Raw genomic sequence first — 21,846 nt, 5'->3', positions numbered from 1 at the left:
CCCTATATCACTGCTGTGCAGATGAACGCATAGTAATAAGGTCAAAGCAGTTGAAAATTCGTTTTTTTTTTTCCAAGAAACGCGCATGTTTGTCCACGATACTTGTAGATGCACGCGAACAGACCGACTCACAGACGCCCGCTGCCAGGTGCGCAGAGTCATAAGCAGGAGGAAAGCCACAAAAACGACAAGTGTGCCGTGTAATATAAATCGGTTTGAGGGGTGATGATAATCCATTTTGTGACAACTGAAGAACCAGCTGCTGGCGGCGACCTTAAAGTGAGCGGCATCAATAGCAAACGTCAGTGACAAAGATGGCGTCAGCAAGAACATCGTTCATAATAATAACAACGACTATGCCATTGTGACTGGAGGATATTGTGAAAAAGGCACGTCATAATAGAATAGTTAAGCGTGACTGACTATGACTGTATAGTTGATCTGCTGTGATACATTGCAATCCTATATACATAAATGCGGCCTGTTGAATACATCGCTGTGAAGAAACCCCAGCTTCTATATTAGTCAGCGTAACTGATTTTAATGGTTAGCTAGTTTGACGAACGATGTTTCAATAAGTATATTCGACACTGAAATATGGATTGTTGTCGCCGTCTGAAATCTTTTTTACTTACCCATCCGTAACGATAAATAGAGACTACTATATTAGACTAGAATAGAGACTATATTATATAGTGTATTCTTTGTCGTCGTATTTACGTTGACACGAATTGATGACGTTCGCCGATAACGTATATTATACGCGATCAGAATTTTAATATTGCCAACAATTATTAATATTGCCATTATACGAGCCGTTATCATCGTCAGTTTCACCGTCTAGGACAGATTTGCCAATTCTCGGTGTCCTACAACAAAGTTACCGTGGCAAATAGCTCGCAATACCGAACAATGTTTGTTTTCGTGAGCAAATTAATCAATTATTAAAAAAAAAAAAATAATGAATGCTATCATAGCTAGGATTCAACGGTTCGTAACAGCGTTTACTGGAAGTAGTTACCGCTATGAGACACCCCATAACGGTTGCGGACTACCATTCTTCTATGATTCGTCAATCCAACGACCAAATCCAATGACCAAAATCAATACATTGTTAATAATAATAATAACAATTAATAATAATCTAAATATTGATACGCGTGGATAAGATCATATTCAAAGAACCACTTCTGTGCCGATTAAAGCTGTCTCTCCAGTCCGCCTTAAAGTAAACTGCTTCTGTAAAAACTAATCAGATTTACCGTTATTAGTATATACAGTCACCTTCCTATTTCATTTTTGTTTTTTGGCAAACTCCATATTTTTAAAATTATTTTTTTTTTTGCAAACGTCACGCTGCCATTCCTCTTAACCGACAAATAAATAGCGCCACTTGCAATTAACAAGGTTCCATTAAAGCATGTCGTTTATTTCACCCTCTTCGTAATAACTCTACAACAGAGTCACATCGCCTGCTCACCCCTTCTCACCCTCAGTAATCTGCTCATCCATGTGAGTACATTGTGGTTACCCCCCAGGTTCACTCATCGTGTTTATAAAACAATGATAAAGCTTGGACAAGAGGAGCGGATTGATTTTGTCCCTCCACGTTTCCGGCATAGCCACTCGCTGTTGTACCCCGCGACTCGACTACCATCAAACTACAAAGCATCTCTCAAGCGAAAGGCACAACCTGGATAGACAGTCAAAATAGGAATGCAAATTTTCTTCAAATATTTGCCCTTTCGTTCGGAGGCTCTATTTAGCTGACACGTTTTACACACTTGACTCTTGAACTCTGCACGAAACTGCTCAAACCCACCCACGGAACCTCTTATCATGTTCTTGCCCTTCTGTCCCGACCACCAGTCCGACAGACGGATCAGTCAGCCACGCAACTGACAACTAACAAGCAATTAAATTTTCTGCTACTATCAAACATTTGCTACTGCATCCTATCGCCCTCCGTTGTCTCTGCCATGTAAGAGTCCACATGGAACACCTACCTTCCTAGCCGCGCTACGCCTTTCTGTCGCGGTCGTAAACAGCGGTACAAACGTGTTTACCCGTAGAATGGCGTCGCTGCCTGCAAAAGGCGCACTCTGCCCCACATTCGCACACATACACACCACAAATGGCAACACACGCAGGGGAGGCAGATGGGCCTACGTGTAGGGCCAACGCTACCAGCGCGGATCGGTCTGGGTGGGAGACACTTCATGCCTCGTTTGTCGCGTTTTCACGGATAGTCGCCGATGGCGCAAACGTCTCTGCAACGACGGTCACGGCGAAACAAACTCGAGGTGAAAACTTTAACAAAGCGTGATGCTGCTCAGACGATATCGGGTTTTTTTTTGGGGATATCTGGAGAAGGGCAGAACAACAAGATGTTTAGTGAAAGCAATCAAAACAAAGCCGTCTAGATAAATAACGCCACGTTTGGGAACTGGATTCGCTTACCTAAATTATAAAGTAAATAGCAAGCAGATTAGGTAGAGATCAACGATTATATCAGTTACTGTTTTGTGCAATCGTCAGATTGTACCTAGTAATCCAATTTAATGGAACTCCAGTCGAAGATGCAAACACAACTATATATTACTTTCGATTTTTTTTTTAATCTTTCAAAGTAAGAGCAGATCGCACCTAATAAAGTTGGAAGATTTACGCCTTTCTGTCATCAGCTGTTCAATACTATATCTATAGTTGATTTATTTACTAGATATGTATTCTTCCATTGTATTTCTTTATCAATTACGTCATGTTAGGGACCCCGAAATATATATGTCTACGCCGCAGTACTCGTGTCTATATCTTTTAGCAGACCTAATTAACCCATCCGACAAGGCTGTTCGCTGTTGGCATTGGCAAAATGAATAACCGTTCAATGTATTCAGTGGTTGTCTATGGGACGGCTAAAGCGCCAAAAATTACCCTATGCCTGTTGTCTTATAACGACAGTGATGCTGCCATGCAAGCTACGTGACTTATGTGAAAAAGAGTTGTAAACCCGCTTAAGCCCGACAAGGGACTATACTACCACATATGCCAGCTACAAGCGTGGCTGGCCTGGAAGTTGTTGCCTATTGTGTTTGTTTTTGGCCTGTAGCTGGATATGCTGGAATGATGGCATCTACGTTAGCAGGACGAGATCTGCTTACGGTACGGTGAAGAGTCCACTGTTACGAAGGTTGTCGTCAAAAGAAAGATTATAGATGGTGGTGACTTTTCGAAATGGCGATCATTTTTCAGGGGTGCCGAATACTGTTTTTCTTGTCTATAATAGGTAACTATGAAATACGTGTGTGTACATTAGTACGATTGTGTCATTCATGCAATCTATTGCAGCGTACAGTGCAATGATTCTCAGCCGACGATGGTCAATTTTAGTTACTGCTGCTGCTACGTTTTTTTAATGCCGCTTCGAGGCGTCGCGACGCGAGCACGCTTCGAAAATAGTAAATGCCGGTAAAGGCAAATAGGGTACACTTGAACGAAGGTTACAACAGCTATGATCAGAGTAGTCCTAGCATTGACCTTACCATCGTTCCGTACTGCTGGGTGGCTTTTGATGACACTTTTTCGTTGGCCCGTGGCTTGCTGCTCTATAATAGCTGCAAATAGTTTGTTAGCCAGTTACAGTCATATCGCTTACCAAAACTTTAGCTAGATTTTATAGTAGGGCATGTAGCAGCAAAAGCAGATAACAAAAGGGCATTTGTGGCAAGGCATGTGTTTGACAAAAGCACGCATCAGTCCTTGGCCTTAGTAAAATATTGGTCTGGCTTCGATTATGGCCCTTGCCAGCTACTTGGCAGTGCTGTATCGTGAACCTATGCTATGCTTAACAACAAACGCCCGTGTTCTTCATATGAATGGACGCGTCCTGTATTCCTATCATGTTAATATTATGTCTTATATTTTAATAATATGAAAATCATCATAGCATGTTAGCCTACTTATGGACGAAAGCGCAAAGGTTGAAGACTGATTTGCCGTTCGTAGGATGTCAGGTTTAAAGAGATTTTGCGGGCACGTTTTTATTGAAGTGGGCCTGGGCCATTTGGATTTGCTGGCGTCTGTCTGATCAAGTGCCCTGTACAAATTCCAATTAATGTTTTTCTTTCTATTTCCTTCGCGCTGTCTTTATGTGATTCATGACGTATTACCATGATAGTGGTGTGAGTAATCAAAATGATACTGAACTGCATCATATGTACTGCGCTAGACATTCATAAGCTGGAATTCTAAGCAAGCCAATTAAGTAAAAAATAATCTCTTGTTCAATTTCGGTCTATTTTTCTCTACTTTCTCTTAATACTTTTGCGCGGCCTTTTGGGACATCTGCATTGCTTCATCAAAAAGTCAGAGCGAACGGTCATTTATCGACTCCTTCTCGATATACATCAGTTTACGTAAGCCATTTATGGATTTACCTCTAAATGTTATTGTTTTTGTTATTATTGTAATTAGTAATAGAAGCTGATAGAGTCATATCTACTTCCCTTTCTTTGTGTATTATACTGCGGCCTGTCTGAAGGCCACTACTTATTCTTTGGCGCATAGCTAGTCCCCGAAGAAAAAACAACGACGGCACGCTCTCGTTCGTTTTGCAGTGCTGTTATCTGTTGTCTCCGTATAGTACCCCTGCTATCCGACCTCAAGCAGACGCTATACACGTCCTTCCGTATGACGGCTGTGGTGTTTAAGGAGAATCATTGGCAGGCAAATGTAGTAGCGCATGTGTAACCTTCATTTCCGCATTTGTTTTCTAGTCGAATCAAATACAAACGACATGAGCAGATAAAAACGTCTCCATAATTCCTGCTCAATATGATAATAAAACCGCTAGCGATTTGGCCGTCGGGCCACAAATTAACCGACTTCTTCCGCAGAAAAAAGACAGTTGGCGTCAAACTTTTCGCCGCTCGTCGCTGAAGTTAGGACGTTTGTTGTTTGCTAGACATAAATGACATAGTCATGGACGATAAAGCTATGATTAACAACAACCTTTACGTTTAGATGTATTATATATCTTGGTATCCTTTACAACAAACCAAATCGAAGTCTGGCTATGGATATAGCAGCAGCGGCAGCAGCAAACTAAAGGGACCTTTATTTGTTTTAGATTATAAATAAATGACGATGATAGAAAGGTAGTAATGAAGATGGTATTTGTACAACGATCATAAACCTCGTGATGGTCAAATGGTTGGTTACATTGGCAATAACCGCGTAATAGAAGCGTCCGAGTGACACAATGAAGAACGACACCGAAGAGGCAATTATAACTGAACGATGACCAAAATGGACAAACGAAGTAAGGGCAAAAGAGGTGAGGGCACGCAGAACGGCTCGCCGTATTACAACCGTTCGATTTCGTATGTGTGAAGTTGTGTGGGAGAATTACGTTTTTCAGGATGTCTAACGAGACCTGGACATAACAGTGAACTGAACGCTGTTGCGCGGGCAAGCGAGTGTCTGACAAACTGGACAGAAAGTGCCAGCCTCTATCGAGAGGCGGTAATAAATTAAACTTGAAAAAGTTTCCCTTCGATATTCGACGTAAAAAAGAACAATGAACTGTGCAGAAAACCAGCAAGGTGAGCAAAGCAGAACGTCAAGTCGCCGAGCGTTCTGCTGATACCGATATTGAAGAATAACTTTGTTGTTGCTTGGTCGAAATAAGCCTCGCTTTCAATATTGAAGTGAAGTTTAACAATAAGTCCGGGCGAACGTTTAATCAGGAAGTGTTCGTTGTAACTTGATTAACTGCTGTAAAGCTCACGTTAGAATACCTATAATTAACGCTTTTCGCAAATTTGTCTAGTCCGCGCTTGGGTGACGCCCAAGTGAAACTACGTTTGTTCCGAAGACGTAGGAGGGAATACAGCGTTGGGCAACAAGTCGTCTTGCTACACATCGCAGACAGCTACAGGGCTTGCCAGATACAGATCTACTGGCTATACAGGATTTCCTTGGTCTTTTTTCATTGGTTCCGGAGTTAAAGACAATGTTTGCGAAGCCGCAAGCACGAAGCAAAGACTTTTTATATACAAAAGTGTATTGTGCTTTCGTATACTGGCAGGCGAGTAAATAATCGTCAGAACTTTTATGGTCTTGGTTTTGCTCACATTAGCAGCCAGAGCAGCAGAAAAACGGACAACTTCCTCCCGAATTTTTGCTGCAGGAATCGGGCAAGATTCACTGGAGCCTCAGTTAATCCTGTGAGTCTTGTATCCGTGAGAATCGCCTCATTCTTTACACATTGCGGGTTTCCTCACAGGAACTGCTCACAACACAGAATTGCTCCAGGGGGCCGCCCGGCGATATGAAACGAGGTTTTCTTGCTTTATTGAAGAGGAGCAAAAGGGTTTTTGTTGGACTTAACCCCGGCGGAACACGAAGATGGAGCTTGCCTAATGAAGTACCGTGAACACGATAGGAACCTAGGTTCTGACGTCGCGTGAAGTTTCTTTGCACAAACGACATTTCGTATCATATCGCCGAACGGTTGAATATTCAACAATTGCTTCTGAGTAGCAATGAATGTTAAATGTGGAACTGTTTTTTAGATGCAAATTTTCTTTAGGTAGTTTATATATTGGTTCAGCTACCGGTTTATTCGCGAAGCGAATGGCTGAATAAATGCTTGGTTTTAATCTTCTCTCAATGCTTAAAATTTGTTAATACTGCACACTGAATATCGGTACATATCGTTGCTTTGGGATCGACGTTGCATAAGTGATCTGCTATAATTGTAGCGAAGGAAAAGTCCTGTTTTTTTTACGTCATTTTCTGAAGAAGAAATTTATTGCCGGCGTATGCTCGCTCACAAGCAGATTTTAAAGAACGAACTCCAAAAATAGCAGATTCTACCAGTTACGTTAGATAGCGTTTGCTATAATGTACCGTCGTCTGTATTAATTCTACCAAAAAAAAAAAAAAAAAAAAAAAGAGGAATGATAACCTAGCAATCAACTGTAGTAGATCGCTGTTTGCCCGACACACTGCACAACTAAAATTAAAGCAATCTCTTTGTTGTCTCGAAGTTGCCCACAAAGTTAGGGCCATTGTTCCGGATTTTGGATTGATACAGAAACATGTTGAAAAATAATTTCACTTAACGTCTAAGGGAAGAGGGGGCAATCCGCGCATCTCAAAGCCGCCTCTTTACGACAGAACAACGCCTCCATGGACTTAACAATAACAAATCGATTTCGAAAACATTTACCTAAGCTTTCACATAAAACAGAATTGTCCACTCTGTCTCAGTGGTAGAAACCCGATAGAAAAAATGCGGAACGACAGAAAATAGCTTGGATAGAGAACAATATTGAGGTAGAGAAATCGGCACGCGTCATACGAAGTATCAACAAATCACATCGATTTGAATGGGTAGCAATTTACAGTGCGCATTCCTGGATAGACGCATCCCGAAATCCAGCCTCCGCGCCCTGTTTTGACGTGTTATGGCCGAAGTTCTGTGTAAAAAATCGAAGTTATTCCTACAATATAATGATACATTTTCTATATTCTACATAACGAAATAACGACAGTGATTTTTACAATGCTCGTTTTCGCGCTTTTAAAACAGACGACTTGCGGACAGCTCCTTGATAAATGTCCTCTCATTTATTCTATATTCAGTTCTGCGTGGCCGTCGTCGATGTCGCCTGCTTCGGCGAACAGTTATTTCAAATGGTGTAACTTTTCTCAACTTTGGTATATGGCAGGTGTTTCGATCGTAGTGGGAAAAAAACGGCTGTTTACAAATAATATATTATACGTTACGGCTCTGCAAAGCGAAGGAGTCTCGCGTTTATTAGCACCGCTGGTAGAAAACGGAGATGCTATACTAGACTGTTGCTATTGTTCAACTAGCTTCTTGAAGACATCGCCGTTCGACGAAAAGGCTGGCTTCGACAAACGAAAACCTTTTTAACCCTTTCTATTTCTTTCGAAGTTGAGCAAAATTATTCTGTGACACCTTTTTGTACCGGCTCAGGCTCATAGACTTCGGCCCTTGGCTTACTTTTCACTATCTAGGCTTAGCCTTACGTTTTCGTAGTAGTGTGTTCATTTACTAAACTTCAGACAACGCGAAATTGTATGGGTACGAAACTGGACCTGGACATATGTTTTGTTTCTTAATGGAAGGGATCAACCGCCTAAAACAACATCTAATGGCAGCTCGGAGCGAAAAGCTCAAAACGTTTATTTGGTAACATTTATCCTGCTGTCTATTGTGACTCTCGGTACATAAACCTATAGTGCTTTTTCGAACATAGTTTGCAACGGAATTGCTATACTCGTTTAGGTTGAGGCTGCGTCGCGGGAAAGATTCAACTTTCCTTGTTTATTGTCAGGATTTCCTTCCATCCATCATCATGTTTAAGGGCACACTTTCGAGCGAGCCATAATGAAAAGACGAGATTAATATGAAGGTTAGCTCGGCTGCTGGAAAGGGGGACCAAGTTTACGCAGCATATGACTCATACAATTGTTGCGATTATTATTATTATGTGTATACAGCCGCCAAACCTACCCGACGCAAATGCCCCTCTTAGAAATTTGCTCTACGGTGTCTTTCGTACACAAAAACAGAGGGTCACCATTATCAGCCACCATGGTTTCCATCATAGTTGTACGTTTCCAACTTTAAACCAATCAATATTTCAGTTTTATCCACCAGCCAATCTATATATTCACTTGTGATTATTGTAGTAATTGGTCGTTATCAAAATCTCTAGGTGGTACGTTAGTACAACCACCATCAGCAAGGCACTGCCATAAATTGCACAGGACATGGTAAAAGGTATTTGCCGCATAAAGTCGAGCAATCCATTTATACCTTTGGTGTTCTTGCGTTTTTCTGGCTTTAGCAGCTATGATGTTGCCGTTAGCCCTGTTCTTGATTTAAACCTATTATTTTACAGCTTGCGAATGGCTGGAAATTAGACCTTTCCCGAGTAGGGCATTGCACTAAAATGAAACTGCGTTCAGGTCAACATCACTTGTTCTTTCCTGGATATCTCAGCGTTGTCCATGTATACGAAAGGTGATGACGACGTGAACTCTGCACCTTCCTGCAGCGCTCGAAATCTCTGGAGCAATAGCGTACTCAGTGGTTCGACTGTCAGAACAGTACACACCATCCATTCAGCGCTGTGTAGAGACGGATCAATATCATTCTCACCTTTTCATAATGCCCTCTTTTCCCTTATACTTGCTTCACTTGATGTGCTTGCCCTTGTAAGCTGTTACTGGTATTTTTGCGATCTAAGACGACGTACCTTGTGTGGACGACTCAATGACACATTGGTGACTTTTTTTTGTATTTTCTCGACGGCTCCTTCTCGTTTGTCGGCTCTCGGCTTGCTGGCTTTTTAAAAAAACCAGCATCACTTAAATGATTTTTTGTTTTCTTCTGCGCTCTTTTAATTACGCCCAAATAGAAATCCGTAATATAGAGAGAAAGGGCAAGAACATGTGGAAATGAGACGATCTGAAGAAGTAATCAAGCGGCTCGAAGGCCCGGGCTTTATTTGCATAATGTCAATTAGCGTTAACATTCTTTTAACTTTTATGCGCTTTAACTTAGGTCTGTAATTGTAAGAAATACAAGCAACAGTTATTATGACGTCAACCAATTTTCGTACAAGTTCTGGTTCTTCATTTGTAACACACGTCTAACGTTCCTGTCTCTCTGTTACAGTTAAATCGGTCAAAAAAAACGCAATTCTTATTAGAAATACATTTTAATTTGACTCTGCAACGGTTAGTTAAACAACATCGGGCTTACATTTGGCGTCAAAAGTCGAACGTCAAATGCGCATGCTCGGTGCCATCTAGGTCGTCTGCTATCAAACAGATAATTGGCGGAACACTGAAGTCTTACACAAGAATGATCGCAGCTCCGAGGGTATTAGCTTTAACTTCAGACGGCCGTAATATTGATCCGATGCAATTTCGACTACGCACGTTACGAGACAGATGCATCTGTTAACATTTGAGACAGGGTTTCTAGCTGCAATTGATAGGATCGATCTCATTTAAGTAAAAGGGAGTTTAGCAGACCATGTTAAAATAGCTAATGATGTTATTTACTAACTGTACAAAACAACTGTTTTTATATCTATAGCGCACATGTTTAACTATATTTTGATGTCATGAAGACCCTTTTATTACACAGAATGCAAATGCTACAAAGCCGTTTGCTACAAAAACACGTGTTCGTTCTAAAGAAAACCATCCTCGCTAGAACATTATATATATACCTATATACTATAGCTCGCTATTGTAAGTTTACAGATGGAATGCGAGCCAGAAGTACCGGTCTAAAGTAGACGAACGATTCTCCTAATACGCACCGATGCGAACTTGTTTACTGGCACTTTAAAAAAAAAAGAAGGGCCAGTACAGAATCATGTATTTGGACGGCATTTACGCAACGGACGCGTGTCACCTATGTCCACGTCGTTTGTGCAATGCCTTCAATAGGGCAGGAGAAAGGCAAGTGAAGCTTAATTTGACATCTGCGAAGTGCTGATATAAGCGCATATAGGGAAGCCAGTAACAAACAACCAGCGCATTTGTAACAGCGCCTGCCTCGACAGGCCGATGTGTTCCTCCGAGCAATTGACAGTATAAAATCTTATTTATGTAGTTAATTCTGTAACTTGACAAGTTCTTATCTTGTACAAAGAGTATCTGACTAGAATTTTTACAGGCTCTCCATTACCCATTATCGATATGCAACTAATATAGTTGCGTTCCTAATACTGTAATATGCCTTGGTTACGTCGTTCATAGTGAAATTCATAAAAGTAGAATGTAGGGAGCGCTATAAACACAGCTTCTTGTTTCTTCATGCAGAGGTCATAATAAGAGAAGTTCCAACATCTGTCATTTATAATACGCCATTGAATTAATTAAAACTGTTAAAATCCCATTCAGTAAAAAGTTTTCTTATTTTTTTCGTCTAAAGATATACATCGGTACCTATGAACATTCTACAGCTGCTCATCGATTTTGCTTAGATCTGTTCTAAAAATTTACAGTGAATGCACACCTACGTAATAATTTATCGTCTGTCATCAGTATTCAAACTTTTTTTGACCGTCTCGAGGCTCTAGGCAATTTCTTATTTATCGTTTTATACAATTATTTGCTAGGCAACAAAAGAAGTGTACAGCTGTTACATTATTTGAACATAACGAACTGCACATGCTGTCGCTGCTTTCGTTATTTTTGCCGTACATCTTTCTATGAAAACGACCTTCGTACTGTCCAGTTGCCCCTGGTCTTCAACTCTGGCCTTGCTTAACTTTTGCCTAGTTCCTTTTCATGCCACAGGCAACAAAACCTTTCATCAAATTCTTAGCACTATCCTACACGTCCTCTAACTGACATTGTAACATTGTTACATTTATATACCTCCTTGACAAACCTACTTCTGCTCTCTTAGAACTTCTATTTTTATCACCTTTCATAACGATGCCTGCGAATGCCGCCGTAGCTGACCGGTTAGCGACAAGTCAAGTGTGTACTTCAGCCCGTAGGCAATAATTTCAAATCCTTCTATTTTTACTGTGTTTGCAGTATCTTTGTTACTACCTCCTCTTGCTACTGCTAATGCTGGCGGTTCACTCAAACTGAGTTTTGTCATTTCTATTTTCTCGCAGTTCCTTCTTCTGCTTTCCCTTATCAGGCTACGAATAAAACGGAACAGAAGGACGAAGCTCCGGCCAATTCATATTCGTTAGCAGCAGCAGAAGCAGCAGCAGAAGCAGCTGTCTGTGGAAGAGTTAAATTAGCAGACACTCGCCCAATCGGTGACGTTAAAAATAAAAAAGCGCTTCTGACGATCAAACATAGTGTTTATATCGTTGTTGTGTTGGACCGTAATCACGGCAATTTGGACTTCGATGTATCTCAGCGATAATGGCCATTGTGTTTGTATTTCGGTTACGACACTAACGCATATTCACTGTTTAGGCGCGCAGGCCTGTTGCTGATGTGTTGACACATGAGTTGGCTTTATTTTTTTTTGTATCTCTTATTTTTCCGTAACATGCGTATTACACGAAACTAGCGATTGGCTGCGGCTTATTACAGCTGAAGCTAAGGCCTACCAGTCTGGTTAAATTCGCTCATTGTTTTCGTCGTCTTTGCCGTCGTTCTAGTTTGACACTACAGTTTACGTAGCACTGCTGTGTGTTCCGGCCGGCTTCAACAGCTGCGGTATTGTTACCTAGCAGGTTAAGGTCGCCAGTCTTCCCCGTATCTTTTCCAAAATTAATCTTCAATATTTTCGAAAAGTCTTCGTGGTAGCGCAATGAGTAACGTGTTTCGTCTGTTAAATTTAGGGATATTGGTGGTCTAAGTTCGAATCTGGGCGTAGACGCACTTTGTGTCGTGTTGAAAAGAACCAAACGTCTGGTGGGATATTTAATGGCCTAAGTATCGGATGTAGAACATGAAGAACACAACCCGTTAGATTAAACGAGAATGTCTGCCCGTAAGGGAATACGACATAAGCGAAATGCCTGGCCTAGCCATAAAAGATATGGCCATCGAAATAGAAAAGCAAGTAGAAACTAACCAAGAGAGTCTGAAATAGTCCTGGAACAAATGAAGATAGCCTGTTACCATAACAACGCTGGCCTGGTTCCAAAAATAGAAACGTATTCATCGCGTGGATTCTTATGTTCCACTGTGTCTCCAACACTCAAACGTACGGTGGAAGTAAAGATTGTTTTGGCAGTCTACATTCTTCCGCCATTAAATGGAGAGAAATCATTGCCTGATGATCGCGTAATCGATTTATCCGTACTACAGCGAACTAATATGTATACAATCTCTAAGGTAAACGACACGATATTCTACCGCTCGAAAGCGACCTGTACGTATCCTGGTCGATGGCAAAGGTTAATCAAACGCAATGAATCTTATGGTATCTTATATATTTGCGGTCTTTAAACAAAGTCAACAAGCCTTTCTTTTGTACTTATTACGATTACCCTTGAGTTTCGTATAGGTGGCATGGTTTTTCCTCTAAGTATAACAGGTAACTTAGTTCACGTAAAAATAGGAGGCACAATTCCCTACCATCACCGTCACCCACTGAGGAAGAGCCACCTACTCTAAATTGCGACTACTATGAAAGTTGATTTTTCTTTCGATCTTTTTGAGAATATTTATGCAGTCAAGCTTCTATGTGACACGATGGCTGCTCCGCAATACGACAAACGAATGGTAAATCTGATAGGTCATGTCAGGAGTTTGCCTAGATCTAGTGTTGTCGTTGTTGCTATCGGCAGTTAACTGATCTGCTAAATTTGTTGCATCTGTTAGCCTTCAAATGAAAAGTTTAATTTGATCTTCAGTGAAGCATAAATAAGCAACAGGTCTAACAAACAGTCAGCTCAGTGTGGAGCAACTGCCCCTGCAAGCAATGGTATAAAACCTAGCCAGCTCGAATGTGGTAAACGCAAAGCAACGGGTGCGCGATGTGAGATAGTGAACGCCCTGAGCCGTTCCAGCACTCTGGACCAACGGAGCGAAGCAGTCCTGGCAGGAAATCATGCCGATGTAGAGAGGGGACACGAAGAAATATTACAAAAATAATCATGTGTAACACCCATGCAACCATCGTCTGTTGGTTCCCTGTCTCTAGCGCACTGTGGGGTTGTCTGCCCGGCCAAAATGCTGAAAGAAGCGAGCAATACCTCTGGTGTACCCCGCAAGGTAAAACGCAATGTGGCTACCGGTGATATGGAGGTAGCCTTAGAAGTGAGGCAAAAAACCGTGCGAAACTGGGCTTTCGATTGGTTAAGTTTACTTGAAAGAGTGAGACGCTGTGGACGAAACGGGCGTAAGAGAATGGAGGGAAAGGGGTTTTGCCGGTGACGGGTGTTTTTGAAATGTCGAAGCTCCGGCTCTGGCTTGAGGTGGGAAAATAGAAAGCTCGAATTCTTCTTCGCGTTTGCACGTTTGTACAGCAAACGGGGCAAGCGGGTAAGTTGCCAAAACTGTGTAGAACCACCGAGGGAAAACTGGTCTCGCGTAAATTTTAGCCCATTGGCCATCGTCGACCACGGTGGCCTGCACATTATTTTTTCTGATCTTACGACAGATTCCAGTTGTGTGAAACTTCAGCTGTTGCTACGTTTGCCTCAAAGGCAAAATAGCGGCGGGAGCTTGTTTCGCCGCCAAAATAGAAAACGTGGCCATGAAAGAAAAATGACTCCGGGTTTTTTTCTTGGTTCCTTGTAAAAGGCCCTTTAGTTTCCCTTTAGTTCGGCCAGTTCCATTCCTAGTTTTCTAAATCCCTTTTCTAAATTTACCTTCTCTCCATTTTCGATTCTCCTTCTTACTCTCTTACGACATCGCGGTTTCTGCTACTAAGAAAGGATCGCCCTAGCAAATGACCACGTCTACCCTTTGCGCAGAACTATTCCTATAAGACATACTGTGAACAGGCGAGTCTGATGGCACAAACCTAAATAATGATAAACCTAATAACTTAATACTTACACAGGCACGTACTCTAGCTTTGGGTAGTTCTTGTATATAGAGCTATGGATTCAGAAAGGTGTGGAGACGTCGATTAAGCTCGGGATTGTCTGAAGGTATGCGTTACTCTTTTTCGCTGGTTTTTGCTTAACGCGTCCGATACTTAGTTCTATCGCGCTGAATTCGACTACACAACCCATTTATTTAGATTCGATGTCTCGGTGGCGTCGCTGGCGTTAGTTCGAATTTTCTTTTTGTGCCTAATTGTAGCAAAAAAAAAGGGGGGGGGGGGGGATATCTGGGTTTGATAAAAAAAATCAATAGCACCCAACAAAAAGCAACCTTACCGATGTTGAAAAATGCTCAGAGCAAAGGAAAGCTTTACGTCTCCTACGAAGGTGTCCTCTTTACTGACGCACATGTTAAGATAAAACATAGAGTACAAGTTAGACTAGAGGCTGTTTTTAGCGGGAGCACCTACTTTTTGATGGCTATAATGCAAAGGTCGGCTTAAATTATTGACTTCTTTTTATTATCGTTAATAGAATCTCCAGATATCTTCTAGAATCGTGTTTATATCGGAAGTGTTTTTAAGGTGGCTGTATCTAGTGTTTCATTAGTACAGCTATCAACATAGTCATAGTGGACTAGGAAGCAAGCTTGCTTTGCCATACGTTCTGCAATTGACGTGATCATTTGGAAGAACACACGTCACTTACTGCTGGTGATGCCTTAGCAGGGTGGTCGGATTAGATAGAAGCTATATTTTCTGATAGAGTAGCTATGTGCTCTAGAAAAATTTTACCAGCACTCAAGATCTATAAAGACAAGCTGAAGGACTCTTTACAAAAAAATGCCTGCTTATCTGGAAAAATTTTAGCAGTCGACTTTCAGTGCTCCGTGTTAGTTCAGACGCCGCACCAATGATAAAACATTATAATACACTGGATGTACAACCACCTATAAAATCAAATTATACCTATAATATGATCCTGTGAAATTTGTCGTTAAAGTATTAGTGTATAAGCAGATCCCATTTGTGTCGAACGTATAGAGACGGCACCTAAAAACAAACGAGCTTACATAACGTCTATTCCAATTCTACAATCGCTATTCCACGTCCCTTTTATATTTAACGCATATATACATATATATTGCATAAAAGTTGTTTTGTTGTTCTGTCGTTAATTATAGCCTAGCCCCAAAGAGTTAGGAAAGGGGCTAATTTATAACAATGTTACATTTTCTTCATTTCGCTTCTCGAAGATATTGTTTTACGCTTAATTTCTATTAGCTACTTATCAGTGTCTACTAGCATGAAAACAACATTGACACTAGTTGTACGCTACCGGATACGTAAATAATATGGTGTTTTTATTGTCTCTACTTATTCATTGAAATTTCTTGTGGCCGCTTCATTGTAGCCACTGAGTTTTATGTAGCTTTTTGGTCGGTACTTGCTGCAAATCGATATGTAACGTTGCCGATCCCACTAGGTGCAATACCGGTGGCCGTGGCAGCCAGCCGTAGGCTGCTATCCAATGGTTTTACAACTGTGACCGGTTTCGTAACGTTCTTGCACGTCAGATTCGAGTCAATCGAGGAGCTAGTCGGGACGGACCGAACTATACCACCGAGAGTGAGCCAATAAGCCCAATCGGCCCAGAGCCAATAAGCGCGCCGGCCTGACGGAGAAAAATCGGCGAACTATCTACATTTAACTATAGCAGCGCGTTCTTGTTGTAGTAATGGGTCTGTTCTGCTTCGCAAAAAATCTTTCCCTCAGATGTTGACGTCATCTATCTGCTGTCGCGACAAGCAGTACTATGAGACCATCCTGTTCTACCTGGAGCAGACATTCGTATTCGAAGGCTTGTGCATTTACCATAATATTGTTGCAGTTTGTAAGATCCGGTTTCGCAGTTACGCGTTCCAGCATCGTACGAACACTATATATATGCTGGCCGCACGTAAAGCAATAAAGCGCCTGTGTTTAACAACAATATTGCTATGTGACTGCCAAAATAATAGCGCACTACATTGTTATTATTATCAACTGTACGTAAGACGCAGGCAGGTGAAGGGTAAACCAATGGATAGACGGGAAGACCCATGTAAATCTGATGCCGTCAGCTTCTTCTAGTTTTACTTCTTGATTTTGTCTTTTCATTATGGGAGAGCCCAGAATTCGAATGTTTCGCACATCGTCATCTACCGAAGCTTAGTTACCACTAAGCGCTTCGTTTCCGCCGATGCTATTGTCGGTGTCGATGATTATCCACGATCAGCAGTTCTCTGAATTTGTTACGGCTGAACTGAACGGAGACTCCGCGCGGTGCAGATGAAACCCAGTGCCATTCGTAATTTGCTATAACCGGCGATGCTACGATATTAGTTCCATCACGAGGACAAGAACTAAAGGACAGGGCCTAACTGCTGACGTTTTTTTGCTATAATCGTTTACTGTTAATGCCAACGACACCAGCGTTGGACTCCGGGATAATGCCTTTGCTCGCACCGATGGCATGGCCGATTCCGTTCACCGTTTTACAGCTGTTGTGCTTTTTACAGTATGGCCTTGTCTATATGCCTGTTTCGTTTGCGCCTGAAAATCGATTCGTGGTGCTTTTACATGCATTCGACGCGTTCAATTCTTGTTCGAGCGCAAGCACAGCTATGCAAACGTGGCTCCATTAGCCAAGCTTACCTTGCGTCACGATTGGCACTTCGTCTGCTTTACCCACGTGGATGTGCTGAGGCGCTGCGATGTTGGGGCAATGCAAGCATTGATCAATCCCGCTTTGCCCTACTCTGTCGATGCAGGCAACAATAATCAAAAAAAAAAGGGGGAAGGAGGAGGCGGAGGGCGAATGAACCGCAAAAGCGCGGACAATCGCTGATCAGCTGCGGCATAGCGCGTTGTCGTTGATTGACTTACGTCTGCATAATCCAATAGTGTTTGTAATAGCACCATGGAATGCACTCGTCTGAATAATGGTGATCGTATCTATTGTCTGTTTATAGTTTACGTCTATTTATGCTTTATCACTAGTAACCAGTGGAAGTCGCTGCGCCAAAAACGACAAGACCGCCCTGCGGCTCTTTTTTCGGTCGTCTATGTACGGACTCATTGTACGTTTTGCGTATCTATTTGTCTTTGAGTATTTAACTTAAAGGTCGCAGCCTGTAATTTTTAATGGATGCTTAACTCTAAAATGCTGTCCCAAAACAATTTAAATCTGATGACACCCCAGTGGCCCGAACGTATATGAAACTGTGGGCGTTATATTTTTATTATTAATTGCCATCGTTGGTACTAGAAGTCTCATTAATGTTCTCTGACATTTTGAGTTACTGCTGTAATTATCGTTGTCTGAGCTCTCATCACAACCACCAATGGAAACCAGCGGAATGAACTGTTCCATTTCCGATTTCTGGCCCAGCAACAGCGCGAGCAACTACCTAAACTACGAATCGACCCACGCGTCCGGCCCCAACCGGAACCCCCATTTTTACAATGAGTGATAAATAACACAGATAGATAGATAGATAGACTTTTCTCTAGAGTCTCTCGTTTAGCATAGATGCGACGGCACATTTATTTACTCGTTTGATAATCTATAAAGATTTCTGTATAATTTGCAATGTATAGTTTGAGGAATAGTCCTATTAATACATCGCAAATACGCAAATATGGTAACGGACTCATTAACGGATCGGATATAATTTTTTTTTTTTTTCCGTTAAATGAAATGACAGTTCTCGTCGGTGATGCTCAGCGTATTTACCCGAACTTTTTTTTTGTCGCGTGTACATTATATCATGCACGTACATATGCCACTGTTCAATATTTGTATACATGTATTGCTGAAGTGCACTATTAGGTACTTTTTAACGTGTGAAGACTAATTATTGAATAATAGCACGTGTAAATCTGTTCAACTATAAAACTCCGTAGTGGATTCTCATTGTTCCGTACTATTATGTGCCATTTCATAAGCCGAACGTCTACGCAGGATCGTACTGTGATGGATTTTCCTACGGGAAGCAGGACAAAATAGAAGAAATTTAAAACCTCTCAACCTTTAGTAGGACCGAAGGCGATGTTTGCGTGGTTCGGCATTCGAACTCAGGAGACAATTGATGCGACACGATCCTTTTTGTCGATCTTTTCTTGCAGGCCTTTATCGACAGGCTAACCAGACTTTAGTCGGATCGCGTATATCTACAATTGAATCCGCCTAATTTAGCTGTAAATAGTGACCGTTCAGATAAACGATTAGATTAGCGGCTTTTTTTTCTCTCGGGCTTGTTTCGTCCGAACTGATCTTGTTTGTTTAAGCTGCCGGGTCGGAAGGAAAAAAAGAAGAAGGTCTATAGACGACCTTACGATCTGACATCCTGGATAGGTCTCCTTTTTTAATTTTAGGCATTCGACACAAATAGCTCATCTCATTCTATTTTAGTTAGAGTTACAAAGCAAGAAACAGTACCTCTATAATTTAGGGAGAAACTTTGTGAAAGCCCGTCTTGGCTTGCAAAGATATGTGGAATGATTATACAATTGATTGGTGGTAAATCGGCAAACGACGTCTACCCGAATTTATAGTTTAGTTTATCACACTTTGAACTAGCGTGACAGGACTTTTGCGGAAAATCAAACCATCGACGGCGTTTTTGCTCGCTCGCTGAGGCCATTCAAACACATTCAGTTGTTTCTCATGGTAAAATTCTGGCTCACGTAAACCCTTTAAACTTTCGCCACAGACAAACGCCTTAATGACTCGTTGAAAATGGATTGCGAGTACTTCAGAGCGGGATACGCCTTTTGGTTACTGTAACGAGGTTGATCCGCTGATAAAACAGCAGACCCTCGGTCGTTCGTTTTTCTAATGTTTGCAGCATTGTTTTCGTATGGCGATAGAAAACGAGTTTTTTCAAACACTTCCCGTGCACCTCACTGCAAAGTCGCCAGATGTACAGTTGCCGCTTTTATCTTCCGGTATCTCCGCTCTTTCAGATAGCAGTTTGCGTGGCCGTTTATCTCAAACAGTATTCCCGCGAACGCCTGAGGATCAACCTAAAGCCAAATTGGAATCACCAGCAACGTAAGCACCTGAACTGGCCATGTTACTTGCCGTCATCGATAATCTAAGAAGCACCATCGCTTGTACAGCGCTCCCTGTTCAAATACCGCAGAATAAATTTCGTTGTATGAAACTATTATTCATATACAAAACATTACTAGTATTCAATATGATATCCGCTGAGGCTCTGTCCCGTTTAGCGGATAATCATTATCATAGGGTACGTAATTAGGACGCATACACTCGTACCCTGTGAGAGAAGCAGAATGGAAAGGAAGTACCAGTGGATCTCAGTCTCTCAGTCTATCGACTTTAGGGTCGTCGACTGGACGCTTAGTGACTAGATAGGTGACCACGTGCGGCGATCCAACGAGAATTGCCACATGAGGCTTTTTCATTAGCGCTCGTAATCTTACCCAGCTAGCCAATGCATTCTGCGAGCCACAATCGCAAAAACATATGTATATGCATGCGTGAGATGAACTGCCCGACGGCGACGGGAAGAATGATGTGAAAGCAGACGAGCAAAAAAAAACAGTGAGGGAAGACGAAGTGCACGGTTAGGGATCACTCGCCAAAGGAAACAAACAACCAAAGGGAGATATTCTAACTATACTAATGAACGACATGTTAATTAGCAACGTTTGGAATGGGATTATTGTTCACGTTGTTGCGTAACTATGTGACGCTAATCATGCTCGTAATGTTAATAGTCATAGTAACAATAATAATAACAATATAGCATTTGTTAATGATGCGAGTCGTCGAAGTCATTTGCCCCACGTATTACATCTTAAGTTAAGTTTTTCTCGTACGGTGTTTACGGAGCATATGTCAGCGACGCTTTTAATTTTGCCTCGAATTTTACAGCAGCGGACGGCAGTGTCACACGCACCAGATAATACGACCCTCTTGTTGTTTTCGATTTTTCGCCTCAACGAAAAAATAGACACGAGCGAGCAACCACTTGCCATCGAATTGAACCATTGCGCAAATCGAACGCCCATCTGGTCTGCATACACATCGTGCTTCCTTTACTTTTTTAACGTACATCCGAAGATCACTAATCATTCGTTCGCTCGTTGCCCAAAGAACCCCACCATTGTTAACTACACAGACACTCCTGCCCTCCTTACCTTAGCGCAAGAAGAAATAGTTACTGCTACTAGTAGTCGACAACGGCTATTCACCGCGTCGTCGATGTTTTTTCCAAGGCTCCCGATAGGCTTCCTTTCAACGCTTTCAGCGCTGAACAACTATTGGTGACAAGTTAGTAATACTGTTCCCCGTCACTGCCTATGATTCTCACCAACGATGCCCCTTCCTCCATCTGCACGCTTCACAGTGCAAGATATTGAGCAAAACCCACGCCTGCGATTCACTCGTTCCGCTACTGAGCGCGGACGCTACGCAAGAGCAGCGTGCGAATATATTGGGAACATGTCAATTCGTCCAAGTTCGCCCCTAACTCCGCCCCCGATTAGGTCCATACGCCCACATGAAGACAACACCCTCAGTTTGGTAGCTACTCTAGCGAATAACGTGGCAAAATGGTGAGACTTATATCGGTGAGGAGGATGACGATCAGAGTGGGAAAAATCTGCCAACAAAAAAAAAGGCCGAGAATCTACGAACTGCGAAAAATTGCAGAAATAACGACGGATAAAAGAGGCTTGCCTCGGGTTTTATGCTTCCTTTTGCAGGAAAAACAAGTAATTGATTACGTGCGTCTATTGTGGAACGCTAAGAGATAACGGAAGCGGAGAGAAAAAGAAAAGCTTATGTGCGATCGATATGATAGGATAACGTCCCTATGTAACAATACTAACACGCCGTCAGCGAATGGAAACAAAACTTTGATTAAGTGTCGGGAATGAAAAAAAGAGTAAGATTTAATACACACGCACACATATATATATACATAATAATAATTATATCTTCTACACAAGTAGAAAATATTTACTTATAATAAGAATCGGCTGATTGATCTTTGCTAGATTCTCGCCTATAAAGCACTTTGAACAACGTTATGGTTACGAATATATATACGATCAAGCTATATATGTTTTTATTCTTTCTGAGAGTATGATTCTTTTTGGGTTCTACATACATGATTATTTATAGAAGTCTAGATAATTTAGATTTGACGAAATAACCTAAAAGCGACAAACTATTTTGACAGCATTCAGCAAGCAGTAATTTTCAATTTGGATTTAGTTCACCGTTCAGTTGATTCTAA

The 21,846-nt window shown here is 41.7% G+C and overlaps 1 long non-coding RNA gene across 2 annotated transcripts; it reads left to right on the top strand.

The window, feature by feature from the left end:
* The first annotated feature begins 6 nt into the window (after window positions 1–6).
* On the top strand, window positions 7–21,666 carry LOC111270630 (uncharacterized). 2 transcript variants are annotated; one of them, XR_002686378.1, is made up of 2 exons: window positions 7–546; window positions 19,541–21,666. It is a non-coding gene; the product is annotated as an uncharacterized LOC111270630 (long non-coding RNA). The 2 variants fall into 2 exon arrangements; XR_015315018.1 differs by lacking the exon at window positions 7–546 and adding an exon at window positions 17,431–17,652.
* The last annotated feature ends 180 nt before the right edge of the window (window positions 21,667–21,846 follow it).

The sequence above is a fragment of the Varroa jacobsoni genome, unplaced genomic scaffold (assembly GCF_002532875.2).
Source record: "Varroa jacobsoni isolate VJ856 unplaced genomic scaffold, vjacob_1.0 contig00033, whole genome shotgun sequence".
NCBI lineage: Eukaryota > Metazoa > Arthropoda > Arachnida > Mesostigmata > Varroidae > Varroa > Varroa jacobsoni.
The sequence above is the reverse complement of the archived record's forward strand: the minus strand, read 5'-3'. Positions and strand labels throughout refer to the sequence as shown.